We start from the raw sequence: 25,322 nt of genomic DNA, 5'->3' as shown, positions 1-25,322 counted from the left end.
TTGTAATATACTTGGGAACTTAATTCAACATTTACGTAAAATAATATAAGACTTTGTTAAGGAATACGCGAACCAATTTATAAGATATACAGGGATTTTCGTTGAAGGATCTTGGGTGAGCATATTCAAACATACAAGCTGTTGTAGTGTGTATAAATTATTTTATTTTTGCTACGTTTCGTCCGAGTTTCTTGGACCTCATCAGGCAACTAAAAATTAACACAAATGCACATATAGAATCATAAATCAAAAAAAGGAGGGTTTTACAGAGAACGGACGCACAACTTAAAATTACCTGATGGAGATTAAACTTAAAACATTAAATAGTAGCCAAATGTAACTCGTGTGAAACAGACGGCAGTCAGCACCCTACTGATCTAGTATACGCACTATGTAGAATGAACGAACGCAAAAATAATACGAATACGAAGCAGTAAGGAAGAGAGAGTTATGTGTACAATACATTATTGAGAAGAAGTTATGAATATTTGTATACCGAATGTATACATATGATGAAAAGGTAGTATAACTAAAATTGTCTGTACTGATCAAAATTATTTTTCTGAGTTTCTTATTTTTGAGAAAATTGGATTGTATATTTTACTGAGATATTGGATATCTTCGCGTTTGTTGACAGTATTTTTTTTTTGTTAAATTGTTGTGAATCATTTCTGAATAAATACGTTTTTTGTAAATATATTCTTTGGCAAGAGGGGTGGCGTGGAATCCTTACCCAACTTTATAAATTTATTGAAACTTCTTGACACTTTTGGTATTGTTATTAAATTATAAATTTTTATTCAAATGACTAAATTTTGAAAATATTTTCTGGTTGATGAAAGGAATGGTTATTGTATTATAGTTCATTTGTGTGCTTGATTTGTCTGTGAGTTATTATTGTTATTGCTGGTGTTGTTACTGTTGGTATTGTTGTTGTGGATGTTGTTGTTTTTAGGTTTGAAGTATCGAGATTTTATCAACTTTTCGAAAAAACTTGGAGGAGAAGAATTCTTACGCAATAGTCCTCTTACAACATCAAGGTTAGATGTGTGAAATCTACGATAAGACAAGAGAACGGCTCTTTCTACTAAGTTATAAACCATGTTTCTCCTTAAAGATATTGGGTGATTAGATTTAAAATTTAAGAAACGACCCGAGGCCGAAGGCTTGGAAAACCAATTTGTAATGATTTTGTTGTCTTCTATTGTTAAAGTAATGTCTAAGAAATTGATGCTACTGTTTATAGAAAGTTCATGAGTGAAATTCGAGAATTGATTGTAGTTATTAAAAACCTGTAATACTTTATCTATTTGGTCGGACTTTGAACACATTATAGTGTCATCCACATATCTGTAATAGAAAAGTGGTTCAATGTTGGAATCTTTTTTTAATAAATCTAAGCAGTCGACCTCCAGGTCGTTCATAACCATATCAGCAAACATTGGTGACACAGGAGAGCCCATCGGTGTGCCAAACGTTTGCTGATAAAACTTGTAGTTGAAAGAAAAGAATGTTTTGTTAAAGAGGAATTTGATACAGTCTCTTATCTCATCAAAGGGCACACTACACCGCTGTCACAAACCAACTACCCGTTTGTCCAAGCTTTTCATAACCAGATCGCATGGCACGCACGTAAACAGGGATGTAACGTCAAGTGAGATTAAGGTGTAATCATCTGGTACTATTACATTTTTCATCAAGGTAATAAATTGAAAACTATTATTAATGTGTAATTTTGGAACTGAAATATTGTTTTTTAATTCCTTGTAAATAATTTTTGATAGAAAATGCGTCGGGCTATTGATAGTAGAAATAATAGGGCGTATGGAGGCACCTTGTTAGTGTGTTTTTGGGAGACCATAACATTTAGGCAAAGTCGTGTTGGTTTGTGTGACCTCGTTATTATGAAATTTCCTGTATAAAAAGTTGTTATTGTTGAGGTTGAAAAGAATTAATTTTACATCGGTGCGTAATTTTTTGATAGGATTTTTTGTTAACAGTTTATATGTTTTTTTTTGTCTTCAAGAATTTTTGCATTTTTTCCAAAGAAATATTTTTATCAATAATTACAGTCTTATTGCTCTTGTCTGAATTACTTATTAAATCGAGCTTCGCCCAGATACGTAAGTGTCTCTCTTCTCATGCTTTTGAGAGCGTTCTGGTCTCCGAAATTTTCCGTTATTTTTTATTATTCTTCTTTACTAAGGATCTTTTGATATTCTAGGAGAGTGGTCCTCATAGACCAATCCCGTAGTTTTTAGTTGACAGACAAAGTAGGTGAATCTGATACTACCATTTAAGTAGTCAGGGTGTCTGTTAAGATTTTCTTTCCTTACTCGGCCAACAAGAAAGCCTTCCTGTAAGTCTCACTGATCCCATTATATCTCTCTTACTTTAACTCTGAAAGGTTAATAGGATCTCCACAAGTATCTTGTGTTAACTTATTGTTTTCGTTTGCCATCGCCTCCTCTTATGTAATAACCAATATGAAAACGCAAAAGTTTATTTTCTTCTAGACACAACCGTTCCATGTCACCTGCCAACTGATCCAGTCTTAGGTTAAAGATTTTGATAAGCTGAAGATTAGGTGTACATTATTTTAAATATTTGTATGTTCATACGTGCTAATATATACTGAAGATAAGTATTATAAACATGGCTACTATGGAAGCAAATAAACTACGTAGTTTAAATTGAAAGATCTTGGCTCACTATTATCAGATATCTGCATCATCTCACTTCGTCTATTTACGTGAGTGTATCCAACGATAGGTTGACGTAATCCCTGGCTACTTATGATAGATGTTTCTAAAAGGTTATATTTACCTCAAAAAACAGAAAAAATTTACACATTTTTTTAGAAAAAGCGTTTGGACAAAATAATAAAGTAATCTACATCTGAATTTGATTTATATACGCAAGAATTTTTGTCAATTGTAAAATTATGTTAATTGGTAAAACTTGAAAAAATGAAGACAAGGATGGGTACCAGTACACTTATGTGATTCGTCAGTTGCGAAAGCGCGAAAAATAAAATTTATGCACTAGTTAGTAATGCACATCAAAAGTTTTTGTAATCATGTGTAAGAAATGAGTGACTAATAAGTATAGTTTTTGGTACAAATTCAATAATTAACGGTTGAAATATGGCTCAAACGTAAGAGACTGACCACTGCATCAATGTGGTAAACCCATTAAAAGCCACGAGGCTTAACATTAAGGTGACCGTACCGATGAACCGCTTCAGATTTTCTTACTTTTTCACTCATTATAATTTGATACATTTCATTATAAACAGACTTTTAACTAACCATAATAGAGCACTTCATTCTTAGTTTAAAAAAAAAACTATCAACTCAAAAACTATCGAGGAAAAAACATTAAATAAATTTTATGTTTACCATCGTTTTGAAAGCATATTTTATAATATTTAATATTGTATTGTAGAATGAAAAAATTTTGCATTTTATTAGAAAAAAGTCTACTTAAAATTTTAGGAAAACTAAATTAGCAGTTATCTTACGAAACATCATAGGTAGCTAATGACAATCATACGTATAGTTTTTATTCTAAGTCGGCACATTCTAAAATATTGTTATTTTTATGTATCTGAAAAAAATAGTTGTACCCATAATACATTAACAGTTGATTGAAAATTTAAAAACGTCAAATTTTTTTAAACTGCAAAAAAATGCATATCTTCTTTTTAATAATAGATATTTTTATTGAAAAACTTTACCACAAATAATCTACAAATTGGTTGAATTACAGCCCTCTTCTATGTTGACATGAAATAAGAAATTTATAAACAATTACTTACGGACCAATAAGTAGTCACAACTATATTCTCGAGGTATATGGAGGTCAGAAAATAAGTGACTTGAGTTACGCGAGCTCTGCGACTTTTGTTTGACTTTGTTAAATCTATCTCTTATAACATGCGTAGTGTTGATTAAAAGTAAGTTCCGTTCACTACTAATACCTTTATTTTAAGCGTCTTTGGCTATTTTAAGCCTATCCTTATCCTCTTTTGGCCTCCGACTACAGAGGCAAAGGAGAACTACTCCACAATGTCTTCTACAGTATGTATTAACAATATCAATATCTCTTTCCGTAAACGCGACTTAGTCGCGCCGCGCGACTGTGTTTCCGCTAAATTCTACACCCGCGTACACGCCGCCCTCAGGGGTGGCCCGTATGGCTTGCCCTTCTCAAGGGTATAGTCAAACAAATTCTGCGGTGGCTAGTCCACAACCCAAGGTCAATATGACCAACTCTTTTGATGCGCTGTTATCCGAAACAGACACATCTTCCGAATTGCCCGCGCTCCATAGTGCAAGTGTCAGTGCTAGTGCGAGTGTCAACAGTGCCCTCCATTTCCCTCCGATGTCCAGCATGACTGACAGCTGGCCAGCAGATCTGCAATCCCTCGAGCCAAATGGATGAGACCCTTGCGACAACCGACAAATCAATCAACGGGAACACAGCCCGCTCTCCCTTGGCGATACACTGGCCAAAATCACAGCCGAACTCGCCGAACTCCGCAACGGAACGTGTACCTGGAGAAGATTACGAGTGAGTACTCTATCCAGCTGGAAAAATCCAACCGGCAAATTGCTAAACTTGTCCAATCCAACGAGGAGAAGGACAATATTATCGCGGCTATTTATACAAAGCCCCCCCGTGCAGTGGAAAACACCCCGGTAAAAATTCCGGATTTTATCCCTCCGTCACCCGCAAACCGCGACCCTTTAAGCCTGCTAAATCCCTCCACTTCAGGAACGAAGCAGCCCCCTCCCATGCCCAGCCCTAGGCCAGTGGTAAATGCCTCCACAAATTCGGCCGTAAAAAACCCGCCGCAAAGAGAAGGCGTACAAAGCTAGTGACCAACGTGTCACTATCTAGCTCCAAACTCTCCGATATGAAGTTTGAAGAGTCTCGCGACTCCCAACCCCCACAAAGCTCCTCCCAAGCAGGGAAAAACGCGTTTGACGGTCACCTCGAGGACCCAGCGTACCCCGATGACGTCGACAGCTTCCATCGTATCGTCCACGACCTTGAAGAGAAAAAGGTCGAATTCACCACCCATCAGCTTCACGAGGACCGTGAAATGATAGTCGTCATCCGTGAAGTCAACATCGGCTACACGGATGCAGAAATCCTGGAGATGATCCAGGAAAAAGTACCATCCGCCCGCCGTGTCTATCGCATGACCAAAGGTGACCGAACCTGGTCATTAGTCACTGTGTACCTAGATGCATCAGATGTCAGATCCCACGACATCTACAACATCAGGTCTCTCGGGGGCACTTCTGTCAGAGTAGAACAGAAGCGAAAGTCAAACGACATCCCCCAGTGCCGTCGCTGCCAAAAATTCAATCACACGGCGGCCTACTGCCGTGCGGCCTTCGTTTGTGGTTTCTGCAGCTTAAACCACGCCACCGCAACGTGTCCAAAAAAGGACAAGGACCAAGTCACCCCTCGCTGTGCAAACTGCAATGGCGAACACCGCGCCTTCTACCGGGGTTGTCCAAAAATCCCCCAAAAAGGAGCTCATGCCCCCAAGAAAAGTACTGCCCCTCCTCCCCCTTTTGGGAGAGCTCCCCCTCGGACAACAGCCCAAGGCTCGAACATCACTCGCCCGGGGATGTCATACGCGAAGGTGGCATCCTCTCAACAACATCGAACAGGAGCCCCTCCCCCGACTCCCCTGCTCAACACACCCCCGACCACCGAGACAATCCTCCACTCAATAATGACCCTACTGACTCGCCTCGACCAAAGGGTGTCTGGACTAGAGGGAAACAGAACAGTAGCACGATAGATAAAGACTTCACACTACTCAACTGGAACGCGAACAGCATTACACACAAAACGACTGAACTTGTACACGTACTTCAGACCAGAAACATAGACGTTGCATGCATAACCGAGACACACCTAGACAACACAAAGTCACTGTACATACACAACTACACGGCCCACAGAAGAGATAGACGCGACCAATCACGTGGCGGAGGTGCTATCCTTGTACGCAAGGGCATCCGCCATCGAGTCATCAGTACGGACGCTGCCAACTGCGAAGCAATTGGAATCGAAGTATATACCACTACATTCTCTTCCATTCGAATCATCTGCCTCTATTCCCCTCCCACGGTTGATCCTACCCTCCAATGCATAAACTCTCTGTTTGACTCCAACATCCCTACGATCGTGGCTGGCGACTTGAACGCCAAGCACAAATCGTGGGGGTGCAAACACGAGAATCCCAAAGGACGCTCCCTTCTCAAACACTCAATATTGAGGTTCCGAGCGAACCAACTTACTATCCAAGCTCCCCAGACCAGGACCCCGACATTCTAGACATATTCCTAACGAAAAACTTGACCATCCCCACGGAACCAAGAACTTCTCCTTACCTTCCCTGTAACCATAACCCAGTCTACCTAGATATCCCTAGATCCCTTCTCACCATACCCGTCACCACCAGCCGCATAGACTGGGTCCACCTTGCGTATAACCTCGAATCCTCTCCATTCAAATGTTGCCCCATTAGGTCCCAAACGGAACTCGACATAGCAGTAGACGAACTCACTGACGAACTCAACAGTTGCACACACAAAGCCACCACAACAACCACAGCTCCCCAACATACACTCAAACTCCCCCGCGACCTCCTGCGCCTCATCAAGGAGAAGAAAAGAGTCCAGAAACTCTGGCAAAAAAGGAGAACCCCTGAACTTAAAGTTCACCTTAATTCCCTTGAAAGGGAAGTCAAATCCCAAGTCTTCGAATTCCGAAACAAGGAATTTAACAAATTCATAGCCGAGGCAGAGTCCCACCGAAGAAATGCTTGGAAGGTCGTTAAAAAACTCCGTAACAAACGGCCTTCCCTCCCCCCCCCCTTCAACAAGGGAACAAACTCTACTCGCTAGACTCGGACAAAGCAGAGATCTTTGCAGACTCGCTGCAAAATCAATGCTCCCCCAACCTTAGCGCCGAAGAACTAGCGCAGGAACACGCGAGGATCACCCACACGGTGCAGCAACAGGTCCTTGACAATCCAGATTTCGAACACTGCACACCCTTCGAAATCAGAGGCATCATCCGATCCCTAAAAACTCGAAAAGCCCCTGGCAGTGACGGTATCTCCAATAGCGTCCTGAAAATCCTCCCTCAAAAATTCATCACGGCGATTTGCAACATCACCAACGCCGTGATGCGCCTTCGTTATTTCCCAAATGCGTGGAAGGTGGCTTCAGTCATCTGCCTCCCGAAGCCGGGAAAACCCCTCAGCAACCCCGCGAGCCACAGACCCATTAGCCTACTCTCATCGCCCAGTAAAATCACTGAAAGCGTCAATCTCACCCGCCTAAACAAGCACGCCACGAAAAATAACATCCTTCCAGACGTGCAGTACGGTTTTAGAGCCAGACATTCGGCAGTTCACCAGCTTCTGAGAGTCACCGAAGACCTCTCCGATAGCCTCATCCACAGAAACTTCACCGCGATAGCTTTCCTAGATGTACAGCAGGCCTTCGACAGAGTTTGGCACGAGGGCCTCCTGTACAAGCTTATACAGCTAGGTTTTCCACACTTCCTTATAGGCACTGTCAAATCTTACCTCTCGGACAGATTTATCCGCGTTAAAGTAGGCGACTCCCTCTCCGACCCCCGCCCAATTACCTCCGGAGTCCCCCAAGGCTCCAAACTTTCACCCACCCTTTTCAACATATTTGATGCCACGACCTGCCCCAGCGCGAAAACATCAACACGTACGTCTACGCAGACGACGTCGCGGTCAGCTGTACGTCAAAACAACACTCTCGGTGCACCACCCCTCTAAACGAGCACATCATCACTCTACTCAACTGGTATAGTCTTTGGAAACTGGTCGTAAATGAGGCAAAGACTATAGCCATGCTCGTCTCCTGGAAAAATTCCAGGAAGAAATTGCAGAAAATAAGGGTCAACGGAGTAGATATCGACTGGAGCTACTCCGCCAAGTACCTTGGCGTAACGCTAGACCGTCGACTCACGTACGTTCGGCACATCAACAGCACCCGCGGAAAGGCATATGGAGCCTTCGTGCAACTAAAGCCCTTCTTCAACAACAAAGCCGTCTCCCAGAAGACCAAGCTGCGCACCTTCAACGCCATCATCAAAAGCATTAGCACCTACGCGATACCAACGTGGGGCGCTGCAAAGGGAAACCGACTACAGAACATCCAGGGCCCTTTCATGAAGATACTGAGGTCGGTCCTGGGTATTCCGTGGTACATCAGGAATACTCAGATTATCAAGGAGTTTAACATCGTCCCTCCAATACAAGCAGCCCCCGTCCTTGCGTCTAAAATCCGCGTCTCCATTACGGACCACCCAAACCCCACCATCGCCGCACTCGCGAACCTCCAACCCGGTAGCTTCGACCTTATAAGACGTCCCTGCGCTCTAGCACAGAACCCCGAAGACCCTCAATACACTCTAGGTCTTCAATCCCCCCTGCTTCCATCGGATGCATCATCTCCATCTCCATGATCTCGACGAAACGAACGCGACTTCAATTCGTGCGCTCCCTTCAGGAGCACCCTTCTATCCGCCGTATCCTCTACGGCCTCAACCCTATACAACACTTACACTAATCACAAGTACGCTTCCAAATACACAATACCCAGCGGACTCACACATTTACACACACACACACATACAATAACACAAAATTCAAGCTTCTCTAACTCTATTCCGGCGCAAGCCAAGACTCGAGCTTCGCCCAGATGCGTAAGTGCCCCCTCCTCTCATCTCTTCGAGAGCGAGTCGGCCTCCGAAATTCTCCGTTATTTTCCTTTTTCTTTCTTCTCTTATGCCCTTTTGTCTTCTAGGGGAGTGGTCCTCACGGACCTGTCCCATGCGGGGAGGTTAGTTTTTAGTCGGTAGGCACACCGGGTAAATCCGACACTACCACCGGATTAGCTGGGGTGTCTATGAAGATTTTCCCCTCCCCGCTCCATCAAAAAAAAAAAAAAAAAAAAAAAAAAAAAAAAAAAAAAAAAAAAAAAAAAAAAGAAGAAGACCATGGGAAACTGAATCCTCAAGTATATAAAAGAAAATTTTTACTTTTTACCCTTTTTTTCAATGTACTATTGTGCAACGTATGTCTTCCGTACACTCAGCCGTTTTATATGTTATATGAACGGGTACAACATCTTCCCGTGCTTACTACTACAGACACTGGCAACTTTATTTTGTCAGAAAATTTGTTTGATTCATACATAAACACTTATAAAAAAGTATTTATCACAAATTATACTTTTGTATAGAAAAGGTCATTATGTATAAAAATAGTAAAATAGTTATTAACATTACCAGTACGGAAAAGACGATTCCCGCACGAGACGTGATTGACTCGCATAAGTGGCTGGAGTTGACGGGAATGAGTGCTAGTTAAGCGCATGAGTGCGTAGCATGAGTGTGATCGCTAAGCACGAGTTACCGTCACTAACCACGAGTGTAAGTCTATCACACGAGTGTGGGAAATCGTCCCGCATGAGTTGCGTACCAGATTTTTCGCAAAAAGTGTGAGGAAAATGGTAAATATGTTGACAATTCGCAATAGATGTTGTACGGGGTCCAGGGGTAGCAACCGGATGGGAAACCAGGCGGTGGAGCCCACGGTGGTACGTGGGTGGGGCAAAGCCCCATAACTGCAAAAATATTAAATGATTGTTAAAAAAAAAAATGTTTTTATGCCTTAAATAGAGAAGCAAAAATAAAATTGAATTAATTTTTATTTTTTAAAAATAAACTTTGAATTACTCGAACAAAAACATTTTCAAAAGATCTTACAACTGTAATAAATTTTGTTAAAGGACCCTACACCAACACAATAAGATTGTAGTTCCAAGTGAAATGTTTTATATAAAAATACGATACAGTTTAATGAAACTAACAAAAAAAGTCATTGAGTAGGGATTTTAGTTGAGAGTTAAACTTACGCTGGGTAGGGTTATGTTAGTTGTACATACACGGTATCTTAATTTGTTCCGTACGAGATTTTTGGTGTGTAGAAAAATGTACTCCAGTGTGTGGGAAAAACTTTTCAATGCATCTTTTCTGCACACTGTGCATCAAAAACCTTTTCTACACACCTTTTCCACACACTATACAGGAAAATCGATTTTCCACACTATCACCTTGATAATAATTTTTTTGTGTATTGTTTGCAATTTTTATCACAGAGTTATAAATTATGATTAATAATTTGCTTTAAACAAGGACCATAAAGTGTATAAGAGGGGGAGCCAGAGGACAGGGTAAGGGGATTCTTGATTTTTGTAAGGTATTCATTATTGGTTCCATTCGAATTTTTGTAATGTTAAATACACACTTTAAAGGATATAAGAACGATTGCGTGGTTTCTTAACAAACAAGTAATCTTCGACACAATTTCAACTAGGACTTTTTAAAAATATATTATAATGAACCAAAAAAAGAAAAACTACAAGAAAAAACTGGTGTCACGAATCATCGCTATTGATTCAAATAGCAACACATTAAATAAAATCGAAGACGTAGACATGCTTAGCAGGGTTTATTGATCTTTGTGGCGTGTCATGCCGAATGGTGATAAGTGTCAAGTAATCGGATAATTGTTATTGTTACTGTGTAGGTTGTTCGTTATGTCCAGACACTATAAAATCTTTGCGGCGTATAAACGTTTAGTTGATTAGAGAAAATTTTCACTCTTGTTATTTCAGTAGCATTAATTTGTCGATAATAATAGTTAAAATATTATTATACTTACTCATTTCTCTGTTATTATAAAATTTTTGTACTTTATTGTATAGTATTTGTGTGACCATCGTAGAAAAATAAATTTTCGCCTTTTGAGGCTGGCAAAAACATAAGCTAGTAAAACGTTGCCTTATTAGAATAAAGTTGTGACTATTTCTTGGTCCGTCAGTAATTTTGTATGAATTTTTTATTTTAAATAATTATAGAGGATGGCTATAATTCTATATATTTGTAAATTATTCATGGTAAAGTTTTTCAATAAAAATATCTATGACTATAAAAGAAGATATGCATTTTTTGCAGTTAAAACAAAATATACCTTTCTTGAAATTTTCAATGAACTATGAATCTATTAATGGTACAATAATCTTTTTTGGGTACAAGCAACTAACAATATATTAGAATGAGCCGACTTTTAATAAAAACCATACGTACGTTTGTCATTAGCTATATAATGTTTCGTAAGATAATTGCTGTTTCTCTTTCCCTGAAATATTAAGTAGACTTTTTTCTAATAAAATGCAAAAATTTTCCATTCTTAAATATTTAAAGTTACAAATTATGCTTTTAAAACAATAGTTAACATAAAAATTATTTAATTGTTTTTCTCGATAGTTTTTGAGTTGATAGTTTTCTTTCAAAACCTAAAATAAAGTGCTCTATTATGGTCGATTACAAGTCCGTTTATAATAAATTGTATCAAGTTATAATAAGTGGAGAAGTAAAAAAATCTGAAACGGTTGACCGGTACGGTCAGCGTAATCTTAAGCCTCATGACTTATAATAGAATTTACCACATTAATGCAGTGGTCAGTCCCTTACGTTTGAGCCATACTTCAACCGTTAATTATTGAATTTGTACCCAAAACTATACTCATCAGTAACTTATTTCTTACATATGATCACAAAAACTTTTGATGTGCATTACTTACTAGAGCATGAATTTTATTTTTTGCGCTTTCGCAACTGACGGATCACATAAGTGTACTAGTACCCATCCTTGTCTTCTTTTCTTCAAGTTCTACGCAATTAAAATAATTTTATAACCCACAAAAATTCTTGCGTATATAAATCAAATGTAGATGTAGATTACTTTATTATTTTGTCGAAACGCTTTTTCTAAAAAAACGTGTAAATTTTTTCTGTTTTTTGAGGTAAAAATAACCTTTTAGAAACATCTATCATAAGTAGCCAGGGATTACGTCAACCTAATGTTTAATATACTTACGTAAATAGATGAAAAGAAATGATGCAGTTATCTAATAATAGTCAGCCAAGGTCTTTCAATTTAAGCTACGTTGTTTATTTGCTTCCATAGTAGCTATGTTTAAAATATTTTATTTATTTCTTATAACTCATGACAGTGGCCAGCTACGAGTTATTTTACTTTACTTCTTCTCGGTTTGGAAGTACGTATCAAAGTATAAGTGTTTTAAATAATGTATACTTAATCTTCAGTTTATCAAAATCTTTAGCCCAAGAATGAATCAGTTGGCAGGTGACATTGAACGATCGTTTTTAGAAGAAAATAAACTTTTGCGTTTTGATATTGGTTATTACATAAGAGGAGGCGATGGCAAACGAAAACAATAAGTTAACACAAGATACTTGAGGAGATTCTATTAAACTTTCAGAGATAAAGTAAGAGAGATGAAATGGGATCAGTGAGACTTACAGAAAGGCTTTCTTTTTGGCCAAGTAAGAAAAGAAAATCTTATCAGACACCCTGACTACTTGAATGGTAGTATCAGATTCACCTATTGTGTCTGTCGACTAAAAACTACGGGATCAGTCCATTAGGACCACTCTCCTTGAAGATTAAATAATTCTTAGTTAAGAAGAAAACTAAAAAATGAAAGAGAATTTCAGAGACCAGAACGCTCTCATCAGCATGAGAAGAGGGGCACTTACGTAACTGGAATAGAAAAAGGACCAACAAACGCAGCAGTTGTCTTTAAAAGAAAGGTACGATTATAATTTGTATATTTTACTGCTTTAGTGAATTTCCTTATGACTTAACTTTGCGTATGTCCAGTCCTTATAGCCCATTAGAAAATTTATGAAGAAAAATTAGTTTAAACAGCAGATATATACTAGATTCTCAATCTCCATAGCCGACAAGACAACTGGTTAAACTGAAAAGTTGCACCAGTTTTTCCCTTTGACCGCATACACTTAGTGAATCTCACAATTTACAGTATGTTTTTTGACTTTGTACTAAAAGGAATGTAGAATTTATAGTGTGTTAAATATTATTTTATGAAACATATACAATTATTTTGTAAAGAATCATCTGAAAATTATGTTAGCAAATTTATAAGAAAACGAGAATGGACTTATCAAGAAGAATATATTTCACAAGTGTAGCTGTACATCTTGTTAATTGGTTTTTGGAATCTATAATAAAGTCTTATGTTATTCAATGTAAATGTTAAATTAAGTTCCCAAATAAATAACAATCAGTTGATTGACTTTAATAATTATAATAATAACAGCTTCGATAACATTACAAATTAAAATAAAAAGAGAAGTTTATTTTTTCTCCAACTTTTTTTTTGTATTTTCTTTGTTTAATTCATTACATTGTGTACGTCTGATTCCTCATCTGTCTATGCTCGTTTAATAAATATTTGTTTGCGAGTCAAATTTATAGTGTCATGGAAGGTATTAGTGTTATTTGAGGGTTCATGCAATATAGTTAAGTCCAAGTTCACTTCTCCTTGATTGAGGTATATTGAATCTGAGTAATGTTATTGTGTTTACTAGTTAATGTACGTTCGTGTGTTTTTCTCGTACTTCCATCATTTATCCGTAAAAGACCTATACCTCTTACTCTTTCTTATCATTCTATTATATTAGAGCAGATGATGTTTGATTGTTCTTAAGAAAATGTCGAGAAAAACTATACATTATTAGCTGGTAAGTAAATCCATTGACTTTCTGTTTTCGTTATCAATATAATTTAACAGTATTTATATATTTCTGTTGCAGGTCGTGATAGCATGGAAAATTCACTTTTGATCATAGAATAGGGTTCTTTTTACGGTTGCATAGCAGAGCATATATAACTATTTTTTTTAAATAAATTATAGTGCTTTACGTCCGGCTCCTATAAAGGGCACTACTGAGGGCACTTAGCACTTTGGAGAAGAAAGAGAAGAGGAATGGGAGGCCTTTTAATACTGGGAGGGGGGTAGGAAAAATTAGGCAATTATGCTGCAAGAAGGTCGCCTAAGCCCTCCTCGAGGAGCATTGCGTGGTGAAAAAGCATAGGTGAAAAATCACAGAGGTACTTGCCCGAAAAAGTCGCACTACGGCCGGGAATCGAACCACGGTCTCTTGTGTGCCAATCCACGACCTAACCGACTGAGCCACCACGCGCTCCAGCATATATAACTATATAATATTTTATCACATTCGCTAAAAGTAACTTTGTTTAATTTCAAATTCGAATTATAGTTTGCTGCTACTGCTAACTGAGTACGATGGTTTTAGGTAGGCATATCTAATTTGTCCAGGTTAAGATATCATACCTGAATGTAGTCTATAAAGATTATAAGGGGTTTGATCTACAAGTGGCGAATTAAATATTACTATGGTTCTACTTTTTTAGCACAAAATCTAATGCGCTTAGAGGACTAATTTCGCTAGAATACAGATCCTCCATTCGTACTACAAATTCTAGGTTTCCTGCTAGGTTCTTGACATTCTGAGCTATAAATCTACTTGTGACCTCTTTGTGAATAATGCAATACGTCAATCAGATCATTACGGGAATAAATAATATGATATGAAGTGGCCTCAGTTCTACTAAGGTAAGTTTATAAAGGTATCGGATATCTATCGAGAGTGAAATCTTGTCATGAAATCAATACATATAAAAACGTTTTTTAGAATATGCTCATGGCATTTCGTAGTATTATGTAGTTCTTTAAATGCAGCTGCAAAAATATGGCTATATTGTTCATACAGTTGAATATTTTTTTTTTTACTAGTATGCAAACTGTTGATGTTAGTATTAATAGCGTTGATATTGTCTTCTATGACTTAGTTGAAAAGTCCTCTAGTGATACTTTCAATTATTCCAAAAGAAGTCAGTCTTTTAGTTTGTATGCTGGAAGGTGAAACAATATTATCTACCTCATGGGTTCCTACAGTATTTATTATGTTTAAATGTGTTGCTATAAGATTTTTTGTTCACTTTACCTTCAAACTTGAGAGATCCACTTATATATAGTCAGTTCAATTAGAATAACGGACATGCAAAATACAATACTAAAAGGTTTTATTTAAAACTTGACTAGGTATGTATTTCAATGTAAATTTATTAATATCTAGCCATATCACCATCTTTTAACCAACTCATTTAATTTTTGTAATACCGATTCGTTCGTTCAAATCTGTACAACCTTTAAGCACTATTGTCATAAAGATGGCTAATTTCATGCTTATAGCTCAGTTTTTTTTTCTCTTGAAGACACGTAGAATATAATGCTTACAAGGATACTGCTGTTGGAGAATTACTTTGAATTTATCTATGTGTTTTCGTATGATAATGCCATCCTTGTCTTTAACTAATACATTATTCCTCTATTAAACTATTTTTATCTTTAGGGATTCCTTGATGTAGCGATTTAGTTTATGAGAACGCACTTTTTTCTTTACCCAATCGTAGATTCCTGATTAAAAACTTAGAGGCCTTAATTTTTTATTGAATCTTGTATTTGCATATATTTTTATTTTTATTTGTTGATTTCCTGCTATAAATTTCATTCCTTTAAGTCGCTTAATAAGATTTTGTAAGTATAATGGATACGTTCATGACCTTTTATCTTGAGGTATCTTAAAGGGCAACTTTGCTACTCTTCTCAATACTAGCTTACAGGGTATAAAATGTGTTGCTGTATGTACTCTCGTTTTATACGTGAAAGCTTCAAATTTGGCCAAATTGTCCAGTTATCTAAGGTTTTGGAGTAAGTTCTTATAAAATAAGCTAAGGCAGCATGACTTTGCTTTAATAATTCGTTTGAGAATATTATGCTGATGAAGTTAGATGATTGGTCTTTAGAGCTCTCATGAGTTGTTCCAATAAATTAGACATACACGTAGCATATCTGCCTCATAAGATTGCTCTAGGGGCACCGTTTACTTATATTAGATTTTGTACAAGTGCATTAGCAAGCGTGCTTGATCTTAGATCTCGTACAGGGACTAATATGATGTACTTAGTTAAATTACACTGTATGGCTAAAAATTGGCAGTTAACATTTGGTGTCATTTTCAATTTACTGATGGTGCCAATAGAAACTTTATTAGAAGCTTTAATGGACGTATCTGTAAGTACTAGTGGTTCTCTAGTCTACATTCGTTCGATCTTCTCTCCTTGACATTTGCTGCATTTACGAAGATAACTAAGAATATCATTGGTCATTCTAGGCGAATAAAATCATTCTTTTATTTTTCGATAAGTTTGGTTTATTTCCTTACAACAGGGCTGTCATGTAGTGTTTGTATTATTCCATTGCGTTCTTGAATTTTCGGAAAATCAATTTAACCGTAACAGACAGTAATTTGTATGGATATATTATCAAAAGTTGTTGAAAACGTTTCTGTTATCAATCCAGGTTCTTATTTGTCTGTAAGATCTTCCCTTTTTTAAAATTTAGAAAGATCTAAGATTTCGTATTAATAATATTTCCCTGAGTGAATTAGAAGCTTCTATAAGACTTTCTGAAGTTATTAACTTAGTAGGTATTTTACAAATAACCATTGACAGTTTATTATGTCCTTCATAAAGTGTTATTAATATTTGATAAATTTTGAGTTTCTTTGATTTAAAATAGTTGAAGTCCAGTGCACCTATTAATCTCAAAAGTCTTGAGACAGATGTGACTAATTGACAATCTTTGCAAATAAAACGAACTGTATAGTCTCTTTGGTATGTAAGGCAATATCTGGAGGTTGTTACATTGATTATTAGCTTAGCTCTATTCACGTTCTTGTAACTGTCAGTAATACTACCACTATTACTAAGAATTCTGTACACCTTTCCGTTCTGTTGTTTTTATCGATTAATTGGTTTGAAAGAGTATAAGTCTAATAGGAGCATGGCATCAGGTGCAATACTTCGATTCAATAATGTATTTTTCTTGCAGTTTTTTTCTTTGTTGTTGTTTTTATATAAGCAAGCCGGGGTTCTTCTGTCGTTTATTCCAAGTGCGGTGCTTTAGAACGTCGGTTTTTGCAATAATAGAAGTACTCATATGCGTCAGTGTACTAAAACTTAGAGATGTAATTTCTTATATAAAAGAGGTAATTGGCAATTTCCTCCGTCTCAATCATAGGCATGATAACTGTTCATTTCGGTAAATATGTCTTAAGTTTTAGAATCCAGGTTCTCTATCAGATATTCCAGTTACTGATAAAAATCTGTATTAGCTTGCTTGGATTAACTTTTGGAAAAACTTTTGTATTTTTTGATAAGTATTCTTATTAACATAACATGTCGTGGTTTTACGTTGGTTTTCAGAGACGTCGTCGTTTGAACCGTTACTAAGTAAAATAATGTCACGTGACTTACAGTATTTTTTGCGTCTGAGTCCGAGTCAGTATCTGTATTTGAGTTTACTTTAGTTTTAGTCAATTCTTTCCGTAATTCTCTTCGTCTAGGGTCAAATACTGGTTGGTTGTTTATCTTCTCCTGACGAATTTTCAGTATCATTAAAGTATCAGAAAACATACTTATCCTTGACGATGTACTAAGATTAATTATACCTTTAACTGGTAATTGTGGCATTTTTTTACTATCGATACTACTGGGTTTTATTCCAGTAATTTCTACATTTATATCACTAGCGTGTGATGTTGAGCCTACTGATATAAAAAAATTCTTTTTAATGAGCAAGAATCTTTTGATATATTTTTAGTGACATTTCTTAATATACTTGGTCAAAATGCAGATGATGTCTGAGGCTACGAAAATGTTAATGTTTAAGTATTTTGAGCAATCACACTATAATCTCACTTTTGCCGTTCCTTGTTTGATTATGAACCAACAGGTCGTTTGGGGCCCCTGGCAAATTCAGGTACATTTTTTTTGATTTGGTAATGTTTCTAGGTTTTGTTACTTCCACTGTCCCTTTAAAGGTTTTTGGCAGTGCTTGCAGTTGAATAGTCGTTAAATGAGATGTTTTTACTATATTATTTCTCTGACTTTGTAATTCTGTTTTTCTCTTTTCCTCTGTTTTTTTCGATTCATTATTATAACTCTTAATATCGTAATCTGTTATTTAAATTGTTTTTTGCATACAGAACTTCCCAATCAGTAAGAACGGAATAGTGCATTGTGTATCGTGCAGCTACGCATTACTTTTCAGTCATAAAATAATTTATTTTGGCTTTATTTAAAAATCTTAAGAAATACGCAATAGGGGGCCAAACTCATTTTTTTTTTTTTGACTTAATATTGCTCTAATGGCATTGTGAGATTTATTTGTTGTTAACTTGAATATTTCACTAAAGTCGGGAAATTGTAAAATAGGCTCTTGACATGGATAGTCTTTTAGTATTTGAAGACTATTTTCTTGCACTTTGGTCTATTAAAATTTTTCTTGTTTTTTAAATAAATTTGGTCAGGGCTTAGCTATTTTAAAAAATCTTTAGTTAAACGTCCATACTATCATGCAAGTTCTCAGGATTGTCTTACATTTTTCATAGTTCTTGGTTGGGGAAATTCTCTAATGGCTTGCATTTTTTTATGCTCTGGCTCAATCCCTTGTTAACTTACCATAATATGCCCAAAAAATATTACTTTTTTTCACAAAAATTTAAACTTGTCTGGCTGGAGAACCATATTCGTTGATCTTAACCGGTCGAAACGTAACCTAACTTTACGGTCATGATCTACTAGATCTTTTGCGTGAATAAAATAATCATTTCAACACACTACAATCTTGACATTTAATTAACCTCTTAATATGAGATCGATTTATCGTTAGAATGTGGTTGGTGCGTTCTTCAAGCCTTTAAGCATTTGTCTGTATTGGTAATGTCCATAGGGTGTCGTTAATGCTGTCTTATACTTATCATGTTCAGCCATAGGAATTTAATAAAATCAAAAACTGGAAAATGTACGGATCCTTTTAACTAGTCTACAATATCAATATCATCACCAATGGTCTTTTCATTAAGTTTTCAAAAATCTATTGCCACCCTACATCTTGGATTTTTATGGCTATTAGATTGTTTTGGCTCAATACAGAAAAGTGCTTTATAGGGTAGTAATAAAGGCTGTATTATTTAATCTTTAAGTTTTTTGCTACTTGCTCTTCTTAAAATTTTCTGTATACCAGTGGGTGACGATATTATTAAGTGTTAATAGGGATATTATTTCCCGTCGGGATTTCATGTGCAACGAGATTAGTACAGGGTGAAGGGTGCCCTGGTTATAAGAATATTTCTGGAAATTCGGAAATCAATCGATGAATTCGGTCTCATTCTTTCAGATGTAAGTGACTGGTACGCACACGTCCTTTTAGATCTCTTATTCTATCTTGTTCGTTTTTGATAACTAGTCTCTTATATTCGCGACTATCAGGGTTAAATTAAGGTACATTGTATTAGGAGGGTATAATTTCTCTTGGATCTATTTTAATGATAACATCATCCTCATTAGTGTTTATTGCCATAATATTACATAAGCCGTTTTCGTTTCTTACGTTTTCTCCTTGAGATTTACATTATCATTTTCTACGTTTACTCGTGGTCAGTATTCCTTAGTTAAATTGGTTTTAACTCAATTAATTCTTACTATTTGACGTGTTTGAGCCTTAATCGTATATTTAGTTAATGAATTAATCTTTTTTTGTCCCTACTTATTGTAATGTTGTTCCACACTTGGAGCATTTTTACTCCGTTCAACGGCATGTTGTTGCAGTGTATCTTGGTTATCAGTTTTATTTTTAGTGGGCTTCATAAAATTATTACCCCACTTTAATAAAACCAATTTGTTATATATTTATTTCAAAAAGGCATATTAGCTTTTATGCCTTCAAATTTTTCGTATTTAGGTATATTTGACTCTCCGGGCCAGTCTACGATGTATTCGTCGTAAAATTTTTGTTGGTCAATTTTATTCCAAGAACACTGTGTTTGTTCGTTTGTATTAAGGGTAGTATCTAAAATTCGATTTCCCTGCACTTGTTTCTTAAGTTTTATTGCTTTCTGTTTTTTTTCATCACTTTCCAATTACTCTATTTCTTCAAGAGTTTTTAAAAATGAGTAAGGTTCATTACGTCATTATATAGTACCAAAGCATCATAATAATGTGATAATGTGGCTTTTTTTTCTTTACAAAAGTTTCGACCTGAAAGACCACCAACTTTGATGGGAAAATCGTTAGGGATTACATAAACAATTGTAGGTTTCTTGTATACTTATATACGTTGTTCCGTTAGTTAAAACTTGGTACGGTAAGATTGACAATTTCACTAGTCTCTACGCGCGAGTATGGGTGCAACTATGGTGATTTCTTCCTTCTACGATTGACAACCTTCTGCTTGTAGTCTTATTATCCAAGCCAAGATCCTGCCACGTACTGATGATGATGGTTTTGATTCTGATGCATTATTCACCACCTGAGCTGTGGTACTCAGTGTTTGGTTCTGATTGAAACGCTGGAAGCGCACCTTCATGCGACGACGTTAGTGGTTGCCAACTGCGAGTTTAAATGACGTGGCAAATAATTGTCTCTTGGCTGTTGATACTTCTGAAAATTTTATCTCTGATAATTAAAATTGAAATTTTGTTGATTGTTAACGTTCTAACTACCATGATTATTGTTTTGGGGGTATTCATTACAATTACTTGTTTTGTCTTGATTACCAGATTGGTTATTTGCTAAATTAAAATTCAAATTTTGTTGTGCATAAAATCTCTGAGGATTCTCATTGTTATACCAATTAAAACTGTTCTGCCCATAGTAATAACTATTTTGTTAATATCCATAATATAGTCTTCTTTCGTTGTTCCTAAAATTTCCTTGAGAATTTGGATTATTAGTGAATTAGCTGTTAGGATACTCAATGTTGATTTAGTGTTCATTAACTTGTCTTAGTAGATGTGATGAGAATGGCTGGTAAGGATACCTATTCTGCTGTTACTATGAGTTATTAAAATTATTTATAAGATCACTGTGAGGTTGCTATTGGTATCATGTGTCCAGGATTATACCTGCTCTTATTCGTTTCTTCGATCTCAATGCATACTCAAAGGCATTGGCTAAGGAAGCAGATTCTTTCGCCTCTACCTGCTGACTTATCACAGGTGCTAGTCCTTTTATAAATATGTCCAGCTCTATCTCTCGTATTAGCGTCATCATATGCACGTTGTTGACATTGCCCTTATCTTCCAACAAAGCCTTTTCAGCGTTACTGAGCAGTAGGCTTACATTATCATAATATTCGCCCACTGATGGGCCTTATCTCTAGCGCACTTTCTACAGTGCTACTGAGTATGATAGTGAGCAACGATTTTTCCTATTGCATATCTTTTTTTCAAATGTTTTATGAATGCCTCAAGGTTTTCAAGGTCTTGACCGCAAATGCTTATTTGTACGGCACCTCGCAGATTTTGCAGTACTAATATCTTATATAAATATTTTTGGTCATTTCTGACCCAACTTTTTCTGTTCCTAACGTCTTGGATATGTAGGCATTGAGTGAAATATTTTGTTCATCAAATATAGGAATGCATTTAATTGCATATTGAAACGAGAAATTGGTGTCAAGAGACTTCATCAGCGCTTCAGCGACTGTTATATCGGCATCAGCTGGATGATTGTTTTCGTTGACCATTTGCACCGGTTAATTATTATCTTTGCTGTATAATACAGGTTGTATGCGTGTTTTTTCCTTATTATTTATTTTTATGCTATGTTCTATTTTATTTTACTTTTTTTTAGTTAGATTTAATCACGTTCGAGAGAAAAAAAGTTTATAAACATATTTTTTTTTATTTCAGAAACATTTTTTAATAGGTCCTTTCCATGCATTATAAAAGATACAAAAAATGAAGAAATAATTAGATACATGGTATATAAAAAAAATCGATAATCATGCACTTGACGTGCTACACACAGTTAGTTTCGGGTAGCAGAGAAATATTTTTTTTGGTGCGTATGTATAACATGTATATATATATATATATATATAACTTTCTTCCTATATTATATAGTTAACTCAGTGGGGCATTCCACACAAACCCCCCACAAACCCCCCACGACCCCCCACAAAATAAGGTAAAAATCCGTTATTTTCTTGCTTATTTTGACACATCGTAGTTTTTCTCAAAACCACCAACAGCCCCCCACCGACACCCCACAGCCCCTCACTGACCCCCCGCACAGTTTTTCATGACCTGCCACCGCCCCCCCACTGACCCCCCAAAAAATATTATATGAATAGTATAGAAGTATGGTATAAGTCTTTATTCAAGCCAGGGGGTTCAACCACGTATGGCTTCATGGGATAATAACAATGTGTGTTTTAATATTTAATAAAATAGTTACAGATTACTGCACAATACTATAATCAGCTAAACTTAAATACAATTAATTATATTTCGATTTACTGGATCCCTTGGTATCTTTGTAAGCATAAAGTTTTTGGTGGGCTGACTTTTTTTGTTAACATTTTGTAACGTTGCATTTTGCCAGCCCTGTCAATGTGTTAAAGTCTATTACCACATTCCTACCAAATCACATGGAAATATTGTATAATATTTTTTCTCAAAACATCCCACATTCCCCCACCTACCCCCTATGGCCCTCCCACTGACCCCCACGAATTTCTTCATGGCCCCCACCGCGCCGCCTTTCCACAACACTTTTTTGAAACCTGACCGTAATCATACCGTCTTTACCTATCTTTGGACAAAACTGTCTTATTGCCATGATTTATTTCATCGTCAAGAAGAAATTTAAAGTCATAAATTGATTCATAGGGGGTTGTTGCGCAAAACATCATTATTTATACAACTAAGTACGTTCAAAAACCAATTTTTATAGAGTTAACAATATTTTGAAACCAAATAATATATACATATATATTGGTGCGCATAATTATTATATCATCATCACTTATATAGTCCTTTATTACACAATTCTTCTTTTTACGTACATGAACTTAAGTTTAATTTAGAGTATCATTAATACAAACAATAAAAGTTTCGCATCACTTTATGAGTCATCCTATATAGCCTGATGAAACCACGAAGACTTACGTCCATTTCTATTTTGTTTTAAATTAATGCTGAAATTGGTACAATAGATGAACACGATATACATTCATGATATGTATTATTAATTTATAAATTTTACGTACACATTAAAAAATAATATTTAAATCATGTTATAAACATTAGATACATTATTATATTCAAAAACTTTTTTCCAAACTATATTTTTAATCTCTAAACTGTTTTCTCTATCAACTTGAACAAAAATTCCATTTTTATTTTTGCATCTTGATAAAGCCACGTATAATTGACCATGAGAAAATAAAGGTTTTGTTAAGTATAATCCCACATTATTAAAATTTTTACCTTGAGACTTATTCATAGTCATAGCAAATGCTACAACTGATGGGAATTGTTTTCTATATGAAATAAAAGGTAATGATGAAGTATTTCCAGTATTTAATTTAATTCTTGAAATGAAAACTTTATAACCAATTTTTTCTCCCGTTACTGATATACTCAAATTTCGAATTAACATTACTATTGTACCTATTTTTAATTTAAGTTCATGAGGTGGCAAGCCTTTACGAATGTTGTTTAACATTTTTACGGGAGAATTTATATGAATATTATCATCTGATTTGTCAACAGCTTTATATGTTGCAGTATCGATGCTGTAATAAGTTTAAGTTTCCCCATGTAATTTACTTAAAATCTTATTGTTTAAAAAAAAGTATATTCATTATGTGAAGTTAGTATCACGTTATTGTTAAAACAGTTGCTGTAATTACCAAATATTTTGGTACAGACATCATCTGTTATCCAATATTTGGGAAAGTTAAATGTTTTTATGTCCCCTTTTCCAATTCTTAACAATAATTTTGAAAATTCGTTTTTACTAGAACGGATATTATTTTGTAATCATAAAATTTTGAAGAAGTTCCATAAAAATAATGATTTAATAGTTTCTTCTATTATTATAGTTCTATTACCGTTTTTTATAACTGGAAGAATTTGTCGAAAATCTCCTCCTAATACTATTAATTTATCACCAAAGCAAAGTTTTGTATTACACAAGTCTCTCACCGTTCTATCAACGATTTCTAGAGCTTTTTTCGGAATCATAGAAGCTTCGTCCCATATTATTTAATCAACTTCCCTTAATTTTTATTTTTCAGTTTCAAATTCTAAAAATACACTTTCAATATTATCTAAGTCTAGAGGTAAACGAAAAGTTCTATGACTGGTCATACCTTCTGGTAGTAATACAGATGCAATTTCTGTCCAAGCCATTGACAAAATATTTTTACCTCTAGAAATAAAGTAATAAATGAGTGTCTTATATAAGTAGGTTTTTCCGGATCCACCAGGACCATCTATGAAATATACTTTTTCATCTTGTTCACAAACAGTTTTAAAAATTTTACTTTGATCTTCATTTAAATTTGTGTACATTACATCGAACATTTTTTTACTGAAAGTTATTTCCTCAATATTGCAATTATTTATATAGTTGCTAATGGTTGGTGTCGGTAAACTAAAAGACTCACATGATTTACCTTCCGATACTAAAATTTGATTAATATGTAGAAGAGCACAATTATTATTATCATTATCGAAGTCTTCCGTAAAATATTTTTTATACTCATTTCATATTTTATCTCCTTGAATGTTTTCTGAAATCAAAAGCCAAAAAAAAAATTGTCTTAACTGGTATGGAAACATAATTGTTATGGCTTCTCTAAAAATATTGTCGATTTCAGAAACATGTTTTATTAAACCCATTGCGATTGCAGTATCCCTAAAATGTTTATATGTTATTTCATTATGTTTTTCAACGTCTTCAAACGATGTAGCCCCATGTAATTTATTTAAAATGAGTTTAAAAAAAAAGCGTTCACGATCTTTTGGAGATACTATGTTTAATCTACTTATAGCAATATTTTTCAGTGTAACTTTCCTTTTTTTCCAAATTTTAAGTTTATTGTCAAAAATGTAATGTTCTTGAATGTTAACATATTTTAGCGATTTCGCAAAATCATCTACTTTATTTAATTCAAACCAATCTGTAAGTCGTGTTTGATAATTTTTTATAACATTTTTGATATTATTTTCTTCAAATATGAGTTTTTTTTTATTTTCAAGATGAACAGCTAGATTTACAACTGTATGACTTGTACCACAAATTGGATATTCTTGAAGTCTCTAAGCTGCTTTCATTGGACTTACGTATCTAGCATCTACATAACTACTAATTTCATCTACTATTTTTTCATTTAGTTCGTTTAATTTTCCTA

Source organism: Copidosoma floridanum, unplaced genomic scaffold (assembly GCF_036245765.1).
Source record: "Copidosoma floridanum isolate Cflo_tuat_1 unplaced genomic scaffold, Cflo_Japanese_pri ptg000027l, whole genome shotgun sequence".
Classification (NCBI taxonomy): domain Eukaryota; kingdom Metazoa; phylum Arthropoda; class Insecta; order Hymenoptera; family Encyrtidae; genus Copidosoma; species Copidosoma floridanum.
This window is presented reverse-complemented; position numbering follows the sequence as displayed.